Source organism: Salvelinus alpinus, chromosome 14 (assembly GCF_045679555.1).
Source record: "Salvelinus alpinus chromosome 14, SLU_Salpinus.1, whole genome shotgun sequence".
In the NCBI taxonomy this organism is placed as follows: Eukaryota; Metazoa; Chordata; class Actinopteri; order Salmoniformes; family Salmonidae; genus Salvelinus; species Salvelinus alpinus.
The window spans coordinates 14,149,574-14,164,864 of NC_092099.1; the positions used below are offsets into that span (position 1 = coordinate 14,149,574).

The 15,291-nt window shown below is 44.7% G+C and overlaps 1 protein-coding gene across 2 annotated transcripts in view; it reads left to right on the forward strand.

Moving 5' to 3' along the window:
- Positions 1-15,291, forward strand: part of b3galt1b (UDP-Gal:betaGlcNAc beta 1,3-galactosyltransferase, polypeptide 1b) — a 132,911-nt gene that overhangs the window by 23,448 nt on the left and 94,172 nt on the right. The gene's annotated exons all lie outside the window — the stretch shown is intronic.

Sequence of the window (15,291 nt, forward strand, 5' to 3'; positions counted from 1 at the left end):
ACCAGGGCAGACAGTGACATCAGGGTACAGTTTGTTGTGCGTCCCCCACACTTCAGCAGCGTCATCCCGTCGACTGTTCCTGAGTGCCGGTTTTGAGGTAGGAAATATCCTTCTATCTCCAGAAGCAGGCAATCCGAATGGTTCCTATGTTGAAGAACCGGGACTGCTGGTACAGCTGGTATTCCTGGTTACGAAAAGGGATGGGACTTTGCAACTGACTCTAGACCTACGTGCCCCCAACAAGCATCTCAGAGTCTACAAACTCTGCTCATGAGCTGAATGCTCACGAGCTGCCGGCTATTACAACGATTGGCTGGTAGCGGCGGAGACGAGTGGCAAGCAGTGTTCCACACATCCATGCTACTGTCATTTATTCAGTTTCTAGACTTAATAAGAAACCAGAAAAAGAGCTGTCTGACTCCATCTCAGCGCATTCTGTTTCTGGGTCTCGAGCTAAGCTCAAGCTAGACTCAAGCTATTGTATGTTCCGGCTCTGCTTAGCCAAATTTTGTCTCGGTCACAAACTGCGTTTTTGCCAGTGCCTATGCCTACTGGGGACGATGGCTTCTGTGATAGAAGTCGTTCCTGTAGGGCAATTGTTGATACGGCCCTTACAGCGCTGAGTGGTAGCCACTTACCTGAACGCATCTCACAGCCTAATCCAGTTACGTTGGATGTCCCTGTCAGGGCTACGGGCCATGGCCCAGTGTTGGGACCCTCTGCTATTGTCAGGGGGCTCATATGGGCTGAATTGTATCCCGCAATGTGATCACAACAGACGCATCCCACAGACGCATCCCACCGCTGTACGAAGGCAACTTGATTCGGGGGCTAATGGACACTGGTGCGGAGCGCACTGCAAGTCAATTAGTATCTGGCGCTCAGCTCCTTCCCCAATATTTTAGTGATGGCGTGCATCAACAGATGGGGAGAGACTGCCTCTCTCCCTCCTAATCTTGGCTCGTTCCCTATTCCTGGGGAGCAGTGTGCACATGCTTTCTCTTTGAGCGACGCATGTCCCTGGTTGCCTCAACTCGGGTGCAGATATTATATCCAGGTGTGGGACCCTCTCTCTCTCAGTAGTGGAGGCTCTCCCAGGAATGGGATATTTTCGTCAGGGCCGACGTAGATCTTTACGCATCGCGAGAAAACACTCAGTGTTGTCTCGATGAGGGACCCGATTGCCCTATTGGGAACGGACGCTCTGGTGCACTAGTGGCTTCGACCCTCCTTTACGTGTTTCCGCAAGTTGTTCTGATTCAGTCCACGTTGGAGTGGGTGCACCAGGAGGGCTAACCATTGATTCTTGTGGCTCCCCATTGGCCCAGGCACCATTGGTTCACCGAGATCATTCACCTTTTAGGCTGGGACCCGTGAAAGCTCCCATTACGCAGGGACCTGTTGTTCCTATGGGCCTGGCCACTAAGAGGGCCAATCTGATGGCTAGCGGTTTACCTCCGAATGTTATTGCTACCATTCAGTATGCAAGGGCATCCTCCACGAGAGGGCTGTATGTGAATAAGTGGCAAGAGTTTGAGCTCTGGTGCCAAGATAAAGGACTTGTCAGTGCTCATGGCTTTGGCTGAACGTGCTGGGGACCTCCACGCATTATCCATACATCCTTCCTGTGCTCAGTTCGCCCAGGCAACTCTATGGTGACGTTTCATCCAAATGCGGCCTTCATCCCGAAAGTCATGGCTGTGTCCTACAGGTCCTTAGCTTTTGAGCTATTTCCCTTTTTCGCCTCCTATTTTTTGCTTTACAAGACAGAGGTTACATGCCCTTTGTCTGGTGCGAGCTTTACGCACGTACATTGAACAGACTGTGGATATCCAGTTATGTGACTAACTTTTTGTCTGTTTTGCTAATCCAGCTAGCGGCAGGGTGCTCTTTAAGCAGCGTCTCCCCCACTGTTTTGTGGAGGCTATCTCCCTAGCATATAGCAGCAAGGGGCAAGGGTTACCTAGGTTTTATCCCTTGGATGTCACTGCTCCCAGTATTGCACACAGTGTGCTTACAGCTGGGAGAGGGGAAAGTCACTAGGCAGCGTGACATGTGCGCAGTATCCAGACTGCTGCATCTGGCGGGGTCAGGACCGGGTGGACCGTTTCATTTAGTATCCGTTGGGGTCAGCTTGGGGCGTGATTATATTTCCCTATAGTATGTTGTACCAAAGTTGACTGACTGAAAGGGAAAGTAACTTTTTGTTATGACTAAGTACTGTTCCCTGAAGGAGGGAAAAGAGGCACCGCCCATTCCTGGGCTCGGTGAAGAGCGGTATTAAATTGAAGGAATGAATCCTAGCCTCACGCTTATCACCTGTGGAAGACAGGGCTTGCAGCAAGGCTCGTATTTAACTTGCCTTGTCACGCATGATTGTATATCCTTCAACCAAAGTCGCAAGAGTGCGACTCCCCCGTAGTATGTTGTACCTTGTTTTCCTCCTTCTGGGAACAGTAGTTATAGTCATAATGTTACGTTTTTGTGGACTGTAGTGTTTTTGCGGACATTTCTGTAGTATTTACTTCAATGTTTTCTTTATAATACTGAAGTATTTACTATGGTATTCCACAGTACACTATAACATTAAAAAGTACTACACATGATCAAGGGATACTACAGTATGTAGTATAGTATTCTACAGTATACTACAGTTTAATACAGAATTATATATTATTCTATTGTAATTCTATAGTGTTTTGTTATGTGGGCATGCTCAAGAACATTTTGATTACTAACTTACGTTTGTCTTACCACCTTGTGTAGATTTCACCCTATTGACACATTTCTCTACCAACTCAGAGTGTTGGCAGATGAACTGTGTAGAAGAAAGGGTACCTTCAAAGCAGGAACAATTCTTTCCTAGGCAGTGTTTGTATGATCCTGGATTGAGGCAGTTGGCTTTGTTTGAAACTTTTGAAACAGACACCTAACCTCGTCTTGGGTGCAAGCAGCAGGCTTGAGGTTCCTAATAACCCTTTTAGTTTCTCAAGCACTGTTTACACACCAGTTCAACGAAATATAAAATAAAAACTATAGCTGAGATTAGCAATGAACGGCATTTACATAATGACAGAAAGGACACAAGATCAGTTGGATAACAAAGCAAGCACTCTGTCATGTAGGAACTACCTTCCTTTATGTACAATCAGTGAAAGCATGACCATGTTTATCTCTCTACCACAAGAATGACGCAAGTGAAGTTTAGTCTAGTTTGTGTAAATTATTTAAATCTCAGTTGGTACTCTCCACATTAGCTTTCTAAAATAGTTCAACTACACTCAAAGCTGTAATACGCTGACGAGCAAGCGACAGGACTTCCGGTTTCCGAAAATATCCACTTTTCAGTATGTTCAGACCACATAATAGGGCAACAATATGTGATTATACAGATATACAAATCACAATATTTCACATTGTTTGTCTGTATAATATAAGTCTAACATTCATTTGCATGAGACAAAGTCTACTTGATCAATAGTTATTGCTCTAGGACCCTATGGTGCCACTGGTGCCAATGACATCTATAGTGCCACCAACTGGTCTGGTGTAGCCACCTGAGGTTGCAGTGAATTTATATTCACACAGCTTCCAAGGACATATACATAAGGTTTACATACCAAATGTCATGGCCCCATGTCCATCGGTTCAGTTCTTATATCCCTGGTGTGATATGGTGCCATCTAGTAGTTTAGCGTGGCCCACTTTGAATGCAGCAACTAATCATTCTCAAATTCATTAGAGGCTAATTCATTGAGTCTATGTACCACATCTGAAGTCAATCTGATGTATGATTCATGAGAAGATTTTTAAAGTATTTTTAGCGTTAGCATATGTGCTAGTGTGCATCTGTAGGTACAGTGCAGTCATATTTGAATGCAACAACAATAATTTCTCAAAAACATTAAATACTGAGTCTAAAAACAAAATCGGACATATGATCCATGAGGAGAAGATGATTGCAGATGATTTTAAGGATGTGTTACTGTACATATGCAAATAATTAGTTGTTAATAGTTTCCTTGTTTGAGATATAAATACCAAATTCAGTGTGGTTCATTTTAGTGACGTCCATGATAGCTAACAATTTCACAACAATACACACAAATCTAAAGTAAAGTAATGAAATTAAGAATATATAAATATTTGGGCGAGCAATGTCAGAACGGCATAGACTAAGATACAGTAGAATAGGATAGAATACAGTATATACATATGAAATGAGTAATGCAAAATATGTAAACATTATTAAAGTGGAGAGTGATTCCAAGTCTGTGTATATAGGGCAGCAGCCTCTAATGTGCTAGTGATGGCTATTTAACAGTATTTAACATTCTGATGGCCTTGAGATAGAAGCTGTTTTTCAGTCTCTCGGTCCCAGCTTTGATGCACATGTACTGACCTCGCCTTCTGGATGATAGCGGGGTGAACAGGCAGTGGCTCGGGTGGTTGTTGTCCTTGATCAGCTTTTTGGCCTTCCTGTGACATCGGGTGCTATAGGTGTCCTGGAGGGTTAGGTGTTCTGGAGGGATAGGTGTCCTGGAGGGTTAGGTGTCCTGGAGTGATAGGTGTCCTGGAGGGTTAGGTGTCCTGGAGGGTTAGGTGTTCTGGAGGGTTAGGTGTCCTGGAGGGATAGGTGTCCTGGAGGGTTAGGTGTCCTGGAGGGATAGGTGTCCTGGAGGGTTAGGTGTCCTGGAGGGATAGGTGTCCTGGAGGGATAGGTGTCCTGGAGGGTTAGGTGTCCTGGAGGGATAGGTTATCACAGCTTCGCTGTGAACCCCAAAATATTAACAGAACTAAATTGGTCATCCGCAAACATTCTCCAGTCACTCCGAGAATGTAATCACATTGTCAAATAGCGGTTTACTCATTGTTTACTCTCTATTCCTATTGGTAAACACATTATTATTATTATTATTTTTGTACTTTTTACCCCATTTTCGTGATATCCAATTGGTAGTTACAGTCTTCGCTGCAGCTCCCGAATGGACTCGGAAGAGGAAAAGGTTGAGATCCATGCGTCCTCCGAATTACAGCCCTGCCGAGCCCCACTGCTTCATGACACACTGCTCGCTTAACCCGGAAGCCAGCCACACCAATGTGTCGGAGGAAACACTATACAACTGGGGACCAAAGTCATCATCAGGACAGGGACAACCCGCTGGCCTAACCCGGACGACGCTGGGCCAATTGTGAGTTGCCTCATGGGTCTGCCGGTTGCGGCCGGCTGCGACACAGCCTGGGATCACTGCGCCACTGGGGAGGCTCCCCTATTGGTAAACTTTTGTTCCCTCTGTAGATGTTCAGACCGTCAACACACCACTTCAACCAAGTTATTGCAGTGGGCTATTTTCATTGCTGTGAGATTAGGTCTAAGACACTTTGCCAATCTCCATCAGTTGACAATGATCACACAGAGCACCTTTTGATGGCACTAAAAACCTACCTTTATCATTACTACTGCGGGCACTGTGAATGTGACACTGTTACAGTCAGCGACCTGCACTGGGCATGCCAGAGTCTATCTGTACTGTAATTGATATTCCCAATGATCCCTAGCGAGTTGCCAATAGAAAGGCTTGTGGCTGACTTTGCAGAAAATTCACTTGGCATGGCTCAAAGGGGATGACAGGAGTTTTGGTCAGGTGACATACAGTGGGGAGAACAAGTATTTGATACACTGCCGATTTTGAAGTTTTTCCTACTTACAAAGCATGTAGAGGTCTGTAATTTTTATCATAGGTACACTTCAACTGTGAGAGACGGAATCTAAAACAAAAATCCAGAAAATCACATTGTATGATTTTTAAGTAATTAATTTGCATTTTATTGCATGACATAAGTATTTGATACATCAGAAAAGCAGAACTTAATATTTGGTACAGAAACCTTTGTTTGCAATTACAGAGATCATACGTTTCCTGTAGTTATTGACCAGGTTTGCACACACTGCAGCAGGGATTTTGGCCCACTCCTCCATACATACCTTCTCCAGATCCTTCAGGTTTCGGGGCTGTCGCTGGGCAATACGGACGTTCAGCTCCCTCCAAAGATTTTCTATTGGGTTCAGGTCTGGAGACTGGCTAGGCCACTCCAGGACCTTGAGATGCTTCTTACGGAGCCACTCCTTAGTTGCCCTGGCTGTGTGTTTCGGGTCGTTGTCATGCTGGAAGATCCAGCCACGACCCATCTTCAATGCTCTTACTGAGGGAAGGAGGTTTTTGGCCAAGATCTCGCGATACATGGCCCCATCCATCCTCCCCTCAATACGGTGCAGTCGTCCTGTCCCCTTTGCAGAAAAGCATCCCCAAAGAATTATGTTTCCACCTCCATGCTTCACGGTTGGGAGGGTGTTCTTGGGGTTGTACTCAACCTTCTTCTTCCTCCAAACACGGCGAGTGGAGTTTAGACCAAAAAGCTCTATTTTTGTCTCATCAGACCACATGACCTTCTCCCATTCCTCCTCTGGATCATCCAGATGGTCATTGGCAAACTTCAGACGGGCCTGGACATGCGCTGGCTTGAGCAGGGGGACCTTGCGTGCGCTGCAGGATTTCAATCCATGACGGCGTAGTGTGTTACTAATGGTTTTCTTTGAGACTGTGGTCCCAGCTCTCTTCAGGTCATTGACCAGGTCCTGCCGTGTAGTTCTGGGCTGATCCCTCACCTTCCTTATGATCATTGATGCCCCACGAGGTGAGATCTTGCATGGAGCCCCAGACCGAGGGTGGTTGACCGTCATCTTCAACTTCTTCCATTTTCTAATAATTGCACCAACAGTTGTTGCCTTCTCACCAAGCTGCTTGCCTATTGTCCTGTAGCCCATCCCAGCCTTGTGCAGGTCTACAATTTTATCCCTGATGTCCTTACACAGCTCTCTGGTCTTGGCCATTGTGGAGAGATTGGAGTCTGTTTGATTGAGTGTGTGTACAGGTGTCTTTTATACAGGTAACAAGTTCAAACAGGTGCAGTTAATACAGGTAATGAGTGGAGAACAGGAGGGCTTCTAAAAGAAAAACGAACAGGTCTGTGAGAGCCGGAATTCTTACTGGTTGGTAGGTGATCAAATACTTATGTCACGCAATAAAATGCAAAGTAATTACTTAAAAATCATACAATGTGATTTTCTGGATTTTTGTTTTAGATTCCGTCTCTCACAGTTGATGTGTACCTATGATACAAATGACAGACCTCTACATGCTTTGTAAGTAGGAAAACCTGCAAAATCGGCAGTGTATCAAATACTTGTTCTCCCCACTGTATGTGCTTTAAGGCCAACATCATCTCAGTTGTTCAAGTGGTTACCTATACAGAATGCACAGTGCCTTCAGAAAGTATTCATAACCCTTGGCTTATTCCACATTTTATTGTGTTACAGCCTGAATTCAAAATGGATTAAAATTCTGTTTCTTCTACACACAATACCTCATAATGACAAAGTGAAAACATGTTTTTCGAAATGTTAGCTAATTTATTTAAAATGAAATACAGAAATATCTAATTTACAGAAGTATTCACACCCCTGTCTTCTTGGTAAGCAACTCCAGTGCAAACTTGTCCTTGTGTTTTAGGTTATTGTCCTGCTGATAGGTGAATTCATCTCCCAGTGTCTGGTGGAAAGCAGACTGAACCAGGTTTTCCTCTAGGATTTTGCCTGTGCTTAGCTCCGTTCCATTTCTTTATTTATCCTGAAAAACTCCTCATTCCTTAATGACTACAATCATACCCATAATATGATGCAGCCACCACTATGCTTGAACAACTGGAGAGTGGTACTCAGTAAGGTGTTGTATTGGATTTGCCCCAAACATAACACTTTGTATTCAGGACAAAATGTTAATTGCTTTGCCAATTTTTTTTGCAGTATTACTTTAGTGCCTTGTTGCAAACAGGATGCATGTTTTGGAATATTTTTATTCTGTACAGGCTTCCTTTTCACTCTGGGTGACTGGGTGTCACGTTCTGACCTTAGTTCCTTTTTTATGTCTTTATTTTAGTTTGGTCAGGGCGTGAGTTGGGGTGGGTATTCTATGTTTTTCTATGTTGTGTTCTAGTCGTTATATTTCTATGTGTTTGGCCTAGTATGGTTCTCAATCAGAGGCAGGTGTCGATCGTTGTCTCTGATTGAGAATCATACTTAGGTAGCCTGTTTTCCCACTATGGGTTGTGGGTAGTTATTTTCTGTTTAGTGTTTTTGTTTGCACCTTTCAGAACTGTTCGTTTGTCGGTTTGTTGTTTTTGTTCAGTATTCATTCTTTATTAAATTATTATGAATACGTACCACGCTGCACTTTGGTCCTCTTCTCCTTCCACCAACGACAACCGTTACACTGGGTGTATTGATACAACATCCAAAGTGTAATTAATAACTTCACCATGCACAATGATCATGTTAAACACTATTATTGTACACAGAATGAGTCATGTAGCTTATTATGTGACTTGTTAAGCAAATTTTTAATCATGAACTTATGTAGGCTTGGCATAAAAAGGGGTTGAATACCTATATCCGCTTTAATCCCAAATTCAGACTGTAACACAACAAAATTTGGAACAACTCAAGAAATGTGAATATTTTCTGAAGGCACTGTATATCCTGCAGTGTGGGAGCTGTCACAATCAGGGTTGTTTGAAACAAATATTTTTGTACAGGCGTGAGTGAGACTCATTGCTGCTATGAGGGCCAGTGGGGATGTTACTGAAGAAAAGACGTCCCTGCACCACATTATCACTCCCCTCCAGTTTTCGTCAATAATTTTCTTCCAATTGTCAAGTGTGGCTGTGCCTTGACATGTTTCTTTAGTAAATTCCACACTACAGCTGCATCTTTCAAGCACCTATATTAGCATGTCAATTATGTTGAATGTAAACATAATGTATATTATTTATCCAATTTCTCTTGAGCTTTTTACATTATTAGGAAACCTGAGCAGAATGATTGATGTCCACAGAATTTGTGTGGCAACACCTCTCAGTACTGAGACAATTTCACACAGGAGAGAAGAAAAGCTCAACTCTTCAGCACCTTTTGGATTATGTTTATTGATGTGTGGCTAGCAATATCACAGACAGAGACCTCTATCGGTTCTGTCAAGCTGCAAGAGTAAATTGCTCTCCCGTTAGGCCAGTTTAATGAGAAAATTTGACTGGTATTAGCTGGGACCTAGATTAACTATTGATTTTTTTTGTGGGAGACTGTAGACTTGCAGTCAAAAGAATGTGTTGTTTCAGGTCTGTCCACAGAAAATCTTAAGTAATGTGTTTGGCTGGGATGTTCTTATCTAAAACATGAGGAATGCAATCACTGCACAGTGTTAACCACACCTACTCACCCAACGATCAGAAAGCCATGTAGTCATTAACAAGCTGTGTACATTAAACAGGCTGGGAATGTGTACATTGTTGATCTGCCCCTGTGGTGTGGTGTTTATCCCTCATCATAACGCTATCCTATTTTCAGCTATTCTCTCAAGGTAGGCCAGTAATTGCATCAATTAGCGGGGATAGCGAAACAAAAACACACGAGCAGCCCCCTTAACAATAGGTAATGGTTGCATTTTCAAAGACAGAGACAGAGATAAATGCTCTGGATCTTCCAGCTCCATTAGCGCCCATTTTATCCCAAGATTAAAGGGCGTCTCGTGGAGGGTCTTGATGCTTGGAACAGGGCAATATTGGTCAGGAGTGGATGAAAGGATCAGAGGTAGAGAGAGAAAGAGCAAGGCAGTCCTGCAGTGGTGGAAAGTGATGAAGATTGAACAGCCTGCAGCGGGGTGAAGAGGCCGCTCCACAGGCCAGTGAAATTCGCAGCAGCAGAACAGACCTGCTTTTGGGAAATCAAAGGAATTTTCATCAAGGGAGAAGGTCTCTTTATCTCTTAACTATGATAAGGTACGGTGCTAATGGACGTGGGAGAAGGCCACTGTAGACACAGGCAGTGGAAGAACGAGCAGGGTGTGGATCCATTGGAAACTAAGGGAATATATATATTTATCGCTCTGGTGTCTGCCTGAGATGTCATTAGTCAGAGCAATTCCATTCAGCCATAGACTTTTAGGTAAAGGGTTAGGGGACACTTAGTCAGTTGCAAATGTTAATGCATTCAACTGAAATGTGTCTTCCGTATTTAACCCAACCCTTCTGAATCAGAGCGGCGCGGGGGGCTGCCTTAATCGACGTCCACGTCATCGGCACCCGGGGAGAAGTTGTTGTTGGGGGTTAACTGCCTTGCTCGTATTTGATGGATGCATGCTGGGTTCCAACTGGAGGAAAGAAGTATAGCAGCAATAATTAGATTTTGCAGATTTTTTGATTCTTTTCAGATGAAGGACAGATTTCTTCCTCCGGGTTTGGTTTTCTTCTCAGGAGCTCCATGTGACTATTTCAGTGGGTGTTCCCTGTCTGGGTCCTCTTGAGGGTGGTGTGTGGGTGCTTCATATAGGTATGGAAATGGATGGTTTGATTTTTCTGAGACTCACATGTTAAAGTAAATGCCAACTGTAGAATAGTAGATAATCTACTAAGAACAATATTTTCACCTGCTTTACTTAGTCTTGCATACACTCACTGGCCAGTTTATTAGGTACACCACCCCGTTCACGAAAATGGTTCGCTCCTACAGACGGTGAGTCACGTGGCCGTGGCTTGCTTAAATAAAGCATTCGTTACTGTTTGATTGAACATTAGAAAGGGAAAACGAGTGACCTAAACGACTTTGTGTGGTATGATCGTCGGTGCCAGGCACGCTGGATCCATATCTCAGAAACGGCAGGCCGTCCTGGGCTATTCACACACGGCAGTGTCTGGGGTTTACCGAGAATGGGGCGACAAACAAAAAACATCCAGTCAGCGGCAGTCCTGTGGGCGAAAACAGCTAAGAGATTGAAGGAGAATGGTAAGAATTGAGCAAGCTAAAAGGAGGGCCACAAACAGACAAATAACGGCGCAGTACATTTACATTAACATTTTAGTAAGCAGTGGTGTGCAGAACGGCATCTCGGAAAGCACAACTCGACGATCCTTGTCATGGATGGGCTATTGCAGCAGACAACCACATCGGATTCACTCCTATCAGCTAAAAGCAAGAACAAGCGGTTCCAGTGGGCACGTGATCACCAACACTGGACAATTGAGGAGTAGAAAAATATTGCCTGGAACATGACAGTGAGTTCAGTTTACTTGAGTGGCCTACGCAGTCCCCAGACCTAAACCCAGTACTAATACATCTTTGGGATGATATGGAACGGACTGTTCGCAGCATGAATGTATTGCCGTCCAATCTGCCGCAACTGCGTGATGTCATCGAGTCAGCATGGACCAATATCTCTGTGGAACATTTCCGACACCTTGTAGAATGCCCTGAAGGATTCAGGCTGTTCTGGAGGCAAAGGGGGGTCCGACCCGGTACCAGATGGGAGTACCTAATAAACTGGCCAGAGAGTGTATATGTTGCAGATATTACAGACTCAAAAGTAGCAACAGTTGATGTTAAAATGGCAGAAATATGTCTTAAATCGAATCATACAAAAGTACTAAGACATATTCACACTCGTACCCATATACAGGTTGAAAATGGATGAATTGGACATGGATAAGCATCTAAATTGGAACGCAGTGGCTGTACAGCAGAGTTCCACAACTAGCGGCCATGTTGGTTTTATTTGCCCCCCCAAGTCCTCTGAGCAAAATTTTTTTTAATAATACTGTTACGGTTTATTATTATTTTGTTATTATTTAGAATTTTCTTTGTTGGACATAAGACTGTAAAAACACCAGTAAGTGATTATAATTTTCTAAATCTGTTCCCAAGTATTCCCACGCATAATACAGAGACACGTGATCATATACAAATGTAAGACAAGTTTGAAATGTACCTTTACATGCTGACCACACCGCTCGTGTCGCGTGTGTGAGCTTTGCAAAATAAATGTACACATACACGTTATTCAATAATTGCACCCACACTGCTTGTGCACGTCAATGAGCGTCTGCGTAGCCAGGTGCTAAAATAGAACTTGGTTTGTGACGCTTGACGCGCTGCAAGTCCCGCCTGTCCAATCTCCTCATTGGTTTTTAGGAGCATATACCCACGTGGGTGATTGAAAGATGAAGTGAGGTTCACACTCCAGTCCAGTTGGTGGTGGTAATGCACCTTAAAGTTGATGGCCACCCGCTATATAAAGGCCAAAGCAGAAGAAGCCTAAAGGAGGAGAGATTACTAGAAACAAACTCGATTTACCCTTTTTTCTGTGGATTAACTGTCAGAGTAGAGGACCTTGTGCATTTCAGGTAAAATAACAACCCAAAGTTTATATCCCAGGACAAATTAGCTAGCAACAGCAAGCTAGATAGCTACATTGCCATAAATGTTTAATGCTTTTTGACCTGTCCCCAAATAAATATAGTTGATCCAGAGTTTGTTTTGATAGTTCAACCTGTATGTCCTGATCACATCTGGTGTGGGGGGACTAAATCAACATGCGCGTGATGCCGGACGCACTCGCGCGAGTGGTCTGATCAGCATGTTGGCCTAATCATTTTCCCATCATCTCCAAACTATTCCCCTTTAATTGCTATCATGGTTATGCATATGCCCTATCCATATAGGCCCATTCCCATGAGTGTAAGGGGTTTTAATAATTGCTCATGGAAATACATCACATGGAAATTTCTCGGAAAGAAAGGGCTCCTTTTTCATTTCATTGTCAATGTTGAGGTGTATCATGTCTGTAACACGCTCCGGTGCACTGCAGGGAAGATTTAGAGGGGGAGGTACGGCACTTCAATCACAGGATTATCTGTCACGTGCACGTCTCTGTGTCTCTCGGTGTGGGTGGAACTGGTAATGTGCGTTCACATCTGATATCGAGTGAGTGTTGAGGTGTTTGTCTCTGAGGGGATTTGCTGGGTCGACTGTTGTTTGACCACACTAAAGAAGTGCAACCGGTGTGAGACAGCTAGCTAGTTAGCGGTGAGACCTTGAAGTAGTTATTTCCCTTGGGCCGCGGCTTTTGTGAAGCGATAGGTAACGATGCTTCGTGGGTGACTGTTTTCGACGTGTGCAGATGGTCCCTGGTTCGAGCGCAGGTTGGGGCAGGGAGAGCGACGGAAGAAATACTGTGCTAATGAGCACTCAGAGAGACTAGTCTATGTAGTAGAGCTCTGCTACCCGACCTACTCATGACTAAATTGATCACTAGCTAATATTTTGAAGCTGAGTTGTTTGCTCGTGCTCTTTGGTGCAGTGTCTCTGTATAGTCATATCTTACTAAGATCGTAACATGGTGTCAGAAGTGCTTCAACATCGTCAAATATAAGACCAGAACATTGTCCAAGTCGACAGGAGAGATTATTTCACAGACAATAATAGTGTTCCTTAAGTTTTGTCAAAGTTGAGAGTGACGAAAAGTAGCTAGCTAACTTCAGACTCTCTTCAGACTCTTTCATGTCTTGAGAGCAGTCCAAGCAGAGCCGTTGCTATGGATATTCACATGCTGGAGCGGGAGCAGCGCAGGGAGCAGGGGGAAGATAGTATGCATTAGCTACTCATTTCTAATGGAAGACACTTTTTCTGATTTTGGATTCGTGCAATAACTCAGTGCTCATCTATTACAAAAGCAATCGGGCTCGGGTAGGTTAGGGCCTGAACATCATGGGCATGGGTAGGGCTTGGTCTTCAGATTCATGTCCGTGCAGGGCTCTACTGTGCAGGCCAGTCTGTGGTGGAGTGTGTGGCATCAATAACCCAGTGCTCATCTATTCATTACTGCTTCTGAAATAACAGGTCATCCAGGGTCCCTGGAGGTCCCTGGAGGTCCCTGGAGGTCTCTGGGTTAGGACTGAGGCGTGTCGCTGAGAGGTGACCTGACGGTGCTGATCAAACCCTGGCTATCATCAAAGCCTAATTGCAATTAAAAGTTTCCTGAATACCATCCACTGTGGGGCTGGGGATTGCCAGGGAACACACGATACAATATTATAATGATTCTTAGGTGCCGATATGATGTGTTGCAATTCGATACTGCAATTTCTTTTTTTGTTGCGATTTGATGGTCCAAACATATTGCTCACTATACAGTATGTCTGCTGCAGAGAGACAAGAGAGAGCCATAATAAAAACCTGTTTTGATCAGTCAGGGAAATAAAAGTACTGAAAACATGTTGGCTCACTATTTAAAAAGAAGATGGAGAACGTGCTATAGGATGAAAAATACCAGAGTTTTGGCGCAAGTACAGCCGACTAGCACTAGCTGACTCAACCTGAGTCAAATATCAATATATCATCAAAAAAGATTGCGAGATGTAACTGTATCGATTCCCCCCCCCCCCCCTCCCTGCCGCTAATCTACTGGCCTCAAGGGGGTCTAGTCAAGTAGTCTAAAGTCATTGTCACGCCCTGGCTATAGAGAGGCTTTTTATTCTCTATTTTGGTTAGGCCAGGGTGTGACTAGGGTGGGCAGTCTATGTTCTTTTTTCTATATTGTTGTGTTTCTATGTGTTTGGCCTGGTGTGGTTCCCAATCAGAGGCAGCTGTCTATCGTTGTCTCTGATTGGGAGCTATACTTAGGTAGCCTGTTCCAATCAGTGTTTGTGGGTAGTCGTTTTTTGTTTCGTATCTGTACCAGACAGTGCTGTTTCGGTTATTATTTTTGTCATTTTCGTGTTTAGTGTTCGGTTGTTATTAAATTAATTATGAACACGCACCACGCTGCACCTTGGTCCTCATCTTCTTCTCTTGAATGCCGTGACAGAACTACCCACCACAAACGGACCAAGCAGCGTGGTGAGGAGCAGCAGCATTATCTGGACTCATGGACATGGGAGGAGATTTTGGACGGAAAGGGACCCTGGGCACAGACTGGGGAGTATCGCCGTCCGCAGGAGGAATTGGAGGCAGCTAAGGCTGAGCGGAGACACTATGAGGAGTTAGCACGGCAGTGCAACAGGCACGAGAGGCAACGGGGAGAGACCTGAGCCAACTCCCCGTGCTTACCGGAAGCGGCATGGCACTGGTCAGACACCGTGTTATGCGATGAAGCGCACGGTGTCGCCAGTGCGCGCTCATAGCCCAGAGGGCTATATGCCAGCCCCCCGCAAGTGCCATGCGAGAGTGGGCATCCAGCCAGGGCGGATTGTGCCTGCGCAGCGCGTTTGGTCTCCGGTGCGCCGTTTTGGTCCAGGATATCCTGCGCCGGCGCTGCGTACTGTGTCTCCAGGGCGTTGGGAGGGTGCAGTTCGCCCTATGCGAACTGCACCGGGCGAATGTGGGCCGGGCGAATGTGGGCATTGAGC